The sequence below is a fragment of the Lissotriton helveticus genome, chromosome 7, assembly GCF_964261635.1.
Source record: "Lissotriton helveticus chromosome 7, aLisHel1.1, whole genome shotgun sequence".
Lineage (NCBI taxonomy): Eukaryota > Metazoa > Chordata > Amphibia > Caudata > Salamandridae > Lissotriton > Lissotriton helveticus.
Window position 1 is genome coordinate 76,197,227 of NC_136068.1, and position 11,532 is coordinate 76,208,758.

Sequence of the window (11,532 nt, forward strand, 5' to 3'; positions counted from 1 at the left end):
CATGCATTTTTTTCTTTGATTTTCTCTTAAGTGTCTGTACAGGACTGCAGAGTGGACAACTTAAGAGACTATTTCGATTGCTCCGGGGTCCACGCACATGGGCGGGACTATTCACATGATTATGACTATATACAGAGATCCCCTACTACAGAACTATTGGCAATGGCTTTCGGGGGATGGCCTAGTAGCAAGATGGTGTTAACTGGGAAGGAACCCTACCAGAGGAGTGAAAGTGCGACACACTAGCTAAACTGCCTAGACTGTAGAAAAATCCCAGGGGCAGGCCGACTATCCCTAGTGGGCCTAATGTAAATCGAGGGGAGGCGGCAAGGAGTACATTGGCTATCCAGGCATTATTAAAATTAACCACTACACAGTCTCCCGACCACGGTTTCCTATCACTGCCTATCCATCTTAATATTCGTGCCATAATAATAGTAAAAGAGATGTGAGCTGATCCAGTGCATCACCTTCTTTTTAAGTTTGTGGTAGGGAACAGGGGGCACATTCCACAGGACCATGACAAGGTATTGCTTCTCAGGGCAAATTTAGCACACCTCCAGGATTTATAGGAGACACTGGGCCCCATCTCCCCCGATTCGTTTAGAGGGCATGGGGGGGGGGGGGCATCAATACTGCGAGAGCTATGAGTTACTTCCACAAGCCCTTACTTTGGAACTAATTGGGAGGACTCCGACGCTGCACCACTAGGTTCAAGGGGTGCCGTAGGCCCCCTCCATTGGTTCACCTACCCCCGCAGCTCTTCTGATGTTCCTGATTTGGGCAAGGCTGAAAATAATTCAGAGATCCTGTCTTCAATGTGGGCGTCTCAACAGGATTGGGTCCAACTTGTTATTTAGCAATGTCTTGAGGTCCCTAATCGAAACACGTCTTCTACTGGATCTTCCCAAGCGCTCCAGTGTCAGGCAACACTTGCGTTACTTACACTGGATGCCAGTTAAAGCCAGGATTATGTTTAAGGCTGTGACCATTGCTCATGCTGCACTTTACAAGTACGGCCCTGCCTATCTCAGGAAATGTTTTCAGTTCTATATCCCCGGCAGGTGTCTTCGTTCCTCGAATATGCTTTTAGCATCTGTTCCCAGGTTTCGTCTGAAAAGTAAGGGTGGCATCTCTCTGTCCTACCTTGCAGCAACTTACTGGAATTTCCTGCCTCTGGATCTGCGTAAGCTCAAGAATCCTTCTCAGTTTAGGAAAAAGCTCAAAACTTTCTTGTTCCACCGGGAAACAGGTTCCACTTGAGCCCCATTGCTGTCTGCTTAATGTATGGGGCCCGACAGACCTCACCCACGCAGAACGCATATGGGCCACGACTGGCATGACAATAGCCAAACGAAACATAGCGCAGAAGTAGGGAGCGGGAACATTGCCAACGATCACACAGTGGTACAAAGACATGAATATGGCCATGGTGGAGGACCAAACGTCTTTTGTAAAAAAGGAAATGCCCTCGCAAGTGGGCTAGGGTGTGGGAAAAGTGGAACACCCACAGAGGGGACATCTGTGCCCCTCCAGAAGATGAGACCGACTCGGATGAAGACACGTAGGGTTGTGAAACTATATATGTATTGATGGAATATTATCTACCAAAGTGACTGTAAAGGAATGACATTGTGATTATACAAGGGTGTGGGAAAAGTGGAACACCCACAGAGGGGACATCTGTGCCCCTCCAGAAGATGAGACCGACTCGGATGAAGACACGTAGGGTTGTGAAACTATATATGTATTGATGGAATATTATCTACCAAAGTGACTGTAAAGGAATGACATTGTGATTATACAATAATACATGCAGATCTGTATTGTTATGTTACATATCTTTATAAATAAAAATATATTTTTTTAAACTTTCTTATTCATTTATGATGATGATGATGATGAAAAAGCTTTATTCGAGTTATACACTCATAAAAGCACACACATATAAAACTGCACATTTAAAAAAACTCTAAACATACATTAACACTTGATTTCTAGATTAAAATACACAGTATAGACACATAAAATATTCACCAAAAAGTTAATATAAGCTTTCTCATAAGGTACATGAGCTAAATGCAAGTTAAAAAGCAGAATCGCCCACAATGTGGACCATGACCAAAGTTAAACAATCAAAACTTATTACGTGCATTTAGCAACATATTATAACTAAAATTCATAATTATCTCCCTCAAAATATTTAGCAGTGCAATTCATACGAGCATATAAGCAAGAAAACGAGATTCAAAGCCTATTCGGAGATAGGAACCTCCGCCTTATGGACCAGGCCCACCCCAGGTATTTTGCCGTTCCTATTACTATAGGCAATTCGGTCGAGGAACAAATAATTCTCAGCCCCTCGACACCACTTAAGACACCAAGGTACCTGCAAACAGGTGCCAACCACAGTTTTCTTGGATTTACATAGGCCTCACACAGGAATAGAAAATGTGCTATACTTTCATTGGGGGCGCCACATGTCGGGCAACACGAACTACTATTGGATCCCCAGTTAGACGTCAATGACCTCAGGGGGAGGGAACCTGCCCTTAGCTGGAAAAATAATTTCCTGTCTAGTGGAACAGTTAAAGTGTCCCAATACAGTTCTAGTGCAGGTCTTGTTTTAATTTCCATAAACCTACCCCCCATAGATTCTGGGGTCGCACTCCTCCAAAACTTCTGGTCAATGTGATCCCAATATATAGCTTTTATAGTTGTTTTGCTAGGGAATACTTCCCCAGAGGGATTTTCCCACAGTTTGGATAGGCCGAGCTCGGCCAGAACGTCCCTGAGCTTTTTTAGCCATGTAATTTTATGGAAAACATCTGATTTAACTAGGGCAGAAAACCCCTCGGCATAGTGTCTAATTTCTGGGGTCGTCCACAACCGTCTCCAGTAAAGGATAGGCCTTAAGCGGGCACGATCACGGAGCGATCTTCTTCCTAAATCCAGGCCTAGTGGTATTAGCGGGGTACTTTGGGGAAGACTAGTTATCCCTCTCAAAAACCTGTTCTCAGATCTTTGGAGCGTATCAAACCTCTCAAAGCCCCAGACTTCAGCTCCGTAAAGGGCTGCGCCCAAGGCTTTGGCGTCGTATACCATGAGAACAGGTTTAATGGGCCTGGTTTTAGATTTTGCTTGTTCCACTCGAAGCGCTCCCGAAATCTGCTGATGTTTCAAAACCGCCTTCTCAATATGTCTTGTCCAACCAAGTTTACTTGATATCTCCACCCCTAGGTAAGTAAAAACATTTACTACCTCTAGTCTAATACTGTTCAGAGATACCCTAGGTTGGACTTGACGCTTTTGCCCAAAGACCATCAGCTTAGTTTTGTTTACATTGACTTCAAGACCCCGTTCCTTACAAAACATATCGAATATATTCAAGGCTCGCTGGAGTCCTACCGGGGTTTTGGACACAATCAGGGTATCGTCGGCGAACATCAGGATCGGAACCCTGATGCCCGCCAGCGAAGGTGCGTCGACCCTCTCATCCAACATCCTATCGACAATACCATTGATGAACAAGGAGAACAGCAGGGGTGCCATGGCACAACCCTGACGTACCCCCCGCTCAACGGGGAAATTGATGGAAGATTCCCCGTTCCTTCCCCACTGGACTTTAGCGAAGTTGCTTTCGTGGAGACGCATTATTAATGTGAGTAGTTCGAGTGGAACCCCTATGTTGCTCAAAACACCCCACAGCTTGCTCCTGGGCACCAGATCGAAGGCAGCCCTCAGATCTACAAATGCTACATAAAGGCTGCCTTCACCAAGGAGTACAGTCCCCCACCGTAGCATAGTGAAGCGAAAGATTTGGTCGACCGTGCTGGTTGCACGTCTAAATCCTGCCTGGTAGGGGGATAAGGCATTGTTTTCATCTACCCAGGACATAAGTTTGTCGACCACCATCTTACCCACCACTTTCTGGATAGTGGCCAGCAAACTTATGGGTCTATAATTTGCCGGTAGCGACCGATCGCCTTTCTTAAAGATCGGAATTATAATTGCCCCCTTCCAGACATCCGGGATTTTTGCCCCTTTTGCAAGGGCATTTCCGAGCACAGTCGCATATTTTGCCCACCGAACCTTATCATGCTTGAAAATGTCTGAGGGAATTCCATCCAGCCCTGGAGCTTTCCCCCCCCGCAGTAATGAAATTACGAGTTCTGCATCTTTAGTTGAGAATAGGTCTCCCTTGGAAAATACCACAGGGATTGGTTCAATGTCCATTATATCCCTATTCTCCGGATACTGGGGTTGGAAATACTCAACCCATGAGGCTTCGTTAACATTATTATCGGGGTTGTTTGGCGTACCACCTCTGCCCCATTTCATAATTTTCCAAAAGAGTCTTGAGTCTTTTTGTCCAGAGGCCTCAAGTAACTCCTCCCAATATTCCTCGTCCCACAGCTTCTTAGCCTTGCGAATATTCTCCTTATATTGTTTCCTAGCAGTGCTAATCAAAGCCTTATCCCTGCTTTTGATTGCCCTGCCCAGCTCCAATCTAGTTGCCCTGCACTGCTTGTTAAACCACCTTGCCAGTTTGATAGGTGGATTTCTATTTGCCTTAACAGATTTGATAAAATACGGTCTTATCAAAAGAAAGAATGCGTCGTGGATGTCTGCTATTAAAGAGGAACCCGGTATTACAGGGTATACTGATTCCATGGCTGTAATAGCATTATCCACCTCCAGATTAATGTGCTCTATAGTGGCTAAATTGGCCAACACATTTGGCCATTTCACCCTTCTTGAATCGTTTGCTATAACAGGTACAATTTCGCTACCTGACACTAGGTGGACAGGCGCAGCCCTCCACCATGAGTGGGTAACACTGAGTGGGTTGTGATCACTTTCTATTCTCGCCACTATCTCCATATCACCCAGGCCACACCATAGCTCAAGACTACAAATGACATAGTCGATCCTACTCTTACTAGGCCCATTGTCGAATGAGCAATTTCCTCCTAGGTCACTTTTTGTCCTGCCATTAAGGGCCCTCAAGCCATATTCCAGACATAACGAATTCAACAACAGTACATCCTTAGTCCAGCGCTTCACTGGTGGTAAGTTTAGGGTTGGTACGCCCCATAAAGCATCCTCCTCTTGGCCTATAGGATGTTCAGTGTTTTCCAAAGGCTCGAAAGTCCTATTCAGGTCACCTGCCACAACCACTCTATTACCAAGAGAGTTGGATTCAAGGGAGGTTGATAGAACATCGAGGGTGGGGGAATTCCCAGCACTTATCCCCCTAGCATAAATGTTATAGATATCTATCACACCGCCCTGTCCTAGTGTAAACCTCAGTAATTGTATATCCTTACAGCCTAGATCAATAAATTTTATTTTAACTTGGGAATTCTGCTTGACCCAGGCTGTTAAGCCTCCCGCAGGCCTGCCCCTAGGACCCCGAGTTGCTGGTATACAAAAATTTAAATAACCTGGCAGGTAGATTGGATCACAAGCCCATGTTTCCTGGAATAGGCACATTTCAAACCCATTGACAAAATCTAACCAATCTTGAGACAACAATCTGGAGGCCAAACCTGCTATGTTCCATGAAAGAAACCTCCCCGTAGTATCGTCTTTGCCTGTCCCCCTTTCGGTAACTACCATGACCGGTGAATTAGTCAAGATCTCACAGTCACCGCCCTCTCCCATAGCAATATTTACACATTTGGCCACATTGGCGTCATTTGTACCAAAACAGAAATGCGGACCAGGATCACCCCCCCAATCGTCCTGGCAAACCCTATTGCCCCCCCTCATACTTCCACAATCCCTATCTGGGACCCCTTCTACTAAATTACACATTGCATCCCCCTTAGGTAACAAAGTTGACTCCACAACAATTTCCCTGTCCATTTGGACAACTGAGTCAAAGAGTTCAACTGAATTCCGTCAGCATCCCCATCTCATGTACCCTGCTCCACCATCAAAGTTATATACCTGGTTATAACCATCATGTGAACGCGAGAAGGGGGCAGGGAAAGAGCTGACCTCTACCCAAGGAGGCAGACTAGTTCTCAGTGACTCATTCCCCCCCGGATAAGATGACACAGATCTAGGATAGAAAAAAGTCAAATCCACAACGCCAATCCCACCAATGCTAATATTCCATCCAGGTTTCGTGATTAACCCTACTACCCTTGGGTCTTGGAAGTTAATTATAATACACTCACCCCCCTGCTTTTTCAGAGTGTTCCCAATCCAATTGACCCTTCTAACCCCAATGATCAGGCCGTCCACATCTCCTGGCAGGGGTCTATTGACCCGCAGCCAATGCATGGCTTTATTTTTTAACATATCATATGTTTCCCTTTGACCATCCGGTAGGGGTGGGACATTGGTGAGAATGGCCACATATGGATAAGAATCAGGGGTAAGTTGAACCGGGGGAATCCGAATTAAAGGTTTGTTAACATATGATTTTGGTAGGCAGCGTTCTGGGGCAGCAAGACTCGAGGGAGCACTATTTCCCACAGCCATACTAGCATTATTTCCACCGGCTGTGGGGTTACCATTCCTTACATAACCGCCCCTATTTACTATCTGAGAGACAGGCGGCCCATTTAATCCATCAACATTCTTACCTAGATTTTTATCTGTGTCTATCAGTGTACCCTGGTCACGGTCCATAGTAGTTGGTAAAAGTGAACTATTTTTATTAGCCACGGGGGCACAGTTTTTAATGCCATCCTTAGTACTTTTGGCCGTTGCGCTAATACAGCTGGTGTTAGTTCGCCCAGAGCAACTATTGTTTACAGGAGGTAGGGGTACTGCTATATTTTTTTTGTTCTGTCCCTGTTTCTGCTGAGTATTATTCATTTATGCTTTGGTTCCCTCTGACTTTTGGGCTCGTGCTGGGACATTCTATTGAGTAGATGTGCACGCTACAAATTTCTTTAACATAACATTAAAGAGAGCCCGTCTCCTCTCCAAATGAATTGGAAATAAGAGAGGCCGCCAGCAAAGACTCCTGAGGGGGCTGGGTAGATGCACAGGCCTACCTTTTCTGTCTTAGACTGATAGCTGCTGTGATAAGGATTATAAGTCTGTTCGTTCCCGGGGGTGCCCCCCAGTGATTTTCCTTCCAGTCCCCCATAGGACCAATGTCCTTGGGAGGTCCAACCAAACTGCTACAGGCGGGTGGCCCAAGGGGGCGGGGTGTAAGGGGAGTCCCTGTCCAGCGAGAGCCTTCTCTCAACAAGTTGGATGGAGGAAACCTTCTATGGATGACACACAAGGAGCGGCTGAATGGGACAGGGGTTTGGTGGGGGGCCTTTCTTTCTGTTTATTGTTGCAACACCCTTCAGCACTATTTAGCCAAATTCACAAATTGGGTAGCAACAGAGTTAAGCCAAGCAGGGACGTCAATAAGGCAACCTCGCGGAACAGTCAGGAAAAACAGTCACAGGCACAGGACGGTAAATCCCGGAAAACAAAATATACCTTGATCTTGACCTCATTCTGGGAAGAATGTCAGAGCAGAGCAGATACCCTCCAAGCTGCTCATTGAGGGACGAGCCAAAGGGGGTGGCCCCATCCCACCTCTTCCTGCCACTGACAGGTCCGTTCTTTGCCCGGGCACAAGCCCACACAAGTCCTGTGCTTCGGAAGCCTTGCCAGGTTTAAGTAGTGCACCTCCTGTCGCACACACGACACAGGCGGCTTCCTGCCGAGATCGACTCTGAGGGTTAAGATACGCCGCCTTCTTCAGTTCAAATGGCTCTCGCGCTGCAGGAGCCCTGCTGGTTTAATTAGTGTGCCTCCACGCTCTGATGCTTAAGGACCATCCCCTCCTTCTGTTCAAATGGCTCCAATATCTTACTTTTCCCATTTAGCCTTAAAAATGCAGGGCACAGCGGTATGGCAGACATGAAAACTGCAGTCATCCCCAAGCTCATTCAGGAGAACTCCAAGGTCAAAATGTTTGTACAGAGAAGAAATATGGCTGCGTACTGAAAAGGAAGGTCTAATTAAAATGATGTAACTTTAACTAAGAATAGACCTAAGAAGAACTGAAAGGGGGAGCATGTTTAACCTATGTGGTTTGATTCTGATATTCAGAGATAGCACGTGGATATCAGTAAACTGTACAGAACTCCGGGAAAGCTCAATAAATATTCACCATAGAGCTTTTCAGAAATACAAGACACAGACAACGAAAATAATTAAAATGTAGAAACAGTCATTCTAAAGTTACCTGCCACAACTAAATCATGCAATCATGACGAATAATACAACAATGTTTTAGACAGTGCAGTGGTTACACTGGATAGAAGCGCTTAAACTGAAGGTAACGTTAACAGGTCTATTACTGGCGAAGAATGGTACACTTGTATTTCAGACCTTTATGAGATCTCTCGTAACTATTCTTTAGATGCCCACTGAAATGCTCAATTTAAAATAATAAGACCTACGGTCATTAATTATGTACTTTAACTAATTCATGAAAATGTATCTACTACTACGAGGGTTGTATGTTTTTTCAACGAACTCCGTTGTAACGCATGCCTTTACCACGCATGCGTTACAACGGAATGCTATTTACACGCCTATCTTTTTCCACGTATTTTAGCGTGGGGACGTCATAAGTAAAAAAAAAAACGGCCGTTTCCTTCCTCTGCGATGCCGATTGCCTGCACATCACGTCTAAAGGTAAGTGGTTTTTTTGGGGGGGGGGGGGGGGGGGGAGCCCCCCCCCAACCCCCCTTTTTTATATGTACCCTTTACCACACATGCCTTTACTACGTACCTCGTAGTAAAAGTATGCGTGGTAAAGGCTGTCGTTGTAACCACGTATGCGTTGTAATGCATGCGTGGTTAAAGTTTTCGTTGAAACGGCCTCGTTGTAGTGGCCGTTTCCCACTACGAGTCCCTGTGACATATTTGCCAACTTACTTAAAACAAAGGTATAGTGAGCTAAGATTCTCTTTTCCACAGTTTATAAGATTTATGTACACTTACATTTCCAGAGATAGGAGAGGATGTTGTGTGTTATCAATGATATGCCCAGAAGCAAATATATTCAGGAAGATCATTTTAAATGAACTAATGTTTTGGGTTGATGGCAAGGGTGAAAAGATAAATCCGATTCCATCTGGTATTGCCCACAAAGCACAATGCAATGATTAGCACTGGTGGCAAAATCATTGCGTAGGGGTGAGGTCTGTGCATTGTTTTTTCGTGAACTTTATCAAGGCTATTGGATGCCTCTTCAATGAAAGATGGAGTTTGCTCTAGGCCCGTAGCTGCCATTAGTTTCCAAACCGAGATGTCTACTTGTTGATAGTAGGGCGATGATAGCATAGGATTTGCAAGGCCTATCAGTGAGACTAAAGTGACAACGTTCGATTTTCATTCCAGGCACTGGCTAATTCTATGCCTAAAAGGTCTGTTAGAAATACAGGCACTTGCGGTGGGCATTGAAGAGTACTGTTGGTTCCCTTTTACGCTTATATAAAGCTATGCTTCAGTGATGAGCTCAAACAAGACGAACATAAGCCAGAAGCTGCCTTACTTTCTCCAGGTTAGCTTGGGTGGTATTTTAGCAAATCCAAAGCTGCGATATAGCCCTGGAATAGTACAATGACAATATTTAGCTTGGCATCGATAGCAGTTACCAATCCTAAATTGTGAAGGGATTTACCAGCCTTCTAGGTCAGGGTGCATAGCTTTGGGCAATTCCCAACATTATAAATTCTTTTAGAAAACCAGACATTTGAGGTGGACAATTCTGCTACAAAAACAGAAGTTTGAGGTGGCAGTTTTAGATTTCTGGTTTCGTTCGCCCTACGTGTGCACATATACAGGAGCCACTCTCCTCCTAATGGCTCAATAAAGCCCAGAGCTCCTTTTAGGTCTTCCGCATAATTTAAGTGGGACTCTAAGGAAGGGTTTGGCTAAGGACAGTACACTGGTGAGATCCCCCAACATTGTTTCCCCAGTCAGTGGTTCTTTACCTGTTTTTCTCCCACCTCATCACCTACTTTATTTTTAGGTCTCGGCTATGCAGCGCGCATGCGCTGCGTAGGAGACCTTTAGCTGTTCAGCTCTTTTTCGAAGCATATACTTGTGCTTGTGGAGGCATACACCTTGCGGGAGCGTGCAGGGGCGCACCACAAGCAAGAGTATGTGCTTCCAAAAAGAGCAGACTGCTCTCACCAGCGCACGCGTGCACACCACTCGCGGGCTAATGAACTTTCACGATTGTGTTTCAGTGCTTGTTATTTTAAAAGTATCGTTTCAGTTCAGACTGCAAATACCAGTCCAGCCTCCACGGTCTTGGCAATTCACATTTTTGGGCGACAGTAAGTATAATCGTCAAGAATTCCATAATTACTGCAGTTTAGAATTACGTAATTTTATACAGCCGGCATTCTGTTCAGGGCAGGTCCTGGGAGCTGGATGGGAAGGTTGCACCAGACTCGTGCTTCTGAAGAGACAGCAGGGCCGGGGCGCAGTCAGTCACATGTCATACACGTTCAGGGGTGCAACCCAGGTACATACGTAGCAACGTTTGTTCCAGCATGCAACTGTTTTAAGACAGTCTTTCTAATATCGAAAAGGTTGGTTTATTCACCCACACCTTTCTGCAGAAATGGTGAATATTGCGCAACGTCAAATCACATCTGTGAGAGTTCACTAGTGAAAATAGCATGGATTTCAGAGGTAGTTGAGCATCTAAGACTTCCGCTCAAAAAAGTCCTTCAAAAGAAAATGGCTTAATCGGAGTGTTCCTAATGTGTTTTTGGCGGAGTAAATTACTAAAAAAGTTTATGACACACCTCCGGGTCAACAGGATATTGCTGCCACCCCCACAAGTACAAAACGTCACATAGCATCAGCAGCAAACTGCCATCCAAGCACCATGAAATCCCTTCATTCGCCTAATATACACACCAATGCGTCATAAATTATTGCTTCTCTGTCTCACATTTGTTACAATCAGGGCCATGTTTTTTGCCTATTTTTGGTGATGTAACAAGACAGCTGCGTGTACTGGTCTTTGTGCAGCAGAACGTGTCTTCTGTCCTCACTGCTCATTTGCTATACTAGAGCGCCTTAAGGCGAAGACCTGTACTGTAAGCGCTATATAACAATGTTCATGGAAGATCTTGGGAGGGTGCATTTATTTGTATTTAGCAAGCAGGGAGATTGTTGACTTGAGTGCCCGGTCCGGGGGTCCTTTATAGGTCTAACACACAGGGCAGGTTAACAAGCCTGTCCCTAATGTAGTTGTCGCCCCCTTTTATCACAGGGTACGGATAACTTTTCTTCATAAAGAGAGTAGCACAGTAAATACAATTTTCAAGTCATTTTGATAGACAATTATATACGCATCAAACTTGTTTTTTCAGTATGACAATCTCGTATTCAATATTATGCTGTCCCCTTGCTTACTAATGGAAGCTAACACGGATGCTCAAATCTTTTATTATTGAGCGGGACGTATATGCGACATCGTGGATGTTAAGGGAGTATTCACTGTCAAAGATGGCCGCTCTAAACAATATTTGCAAG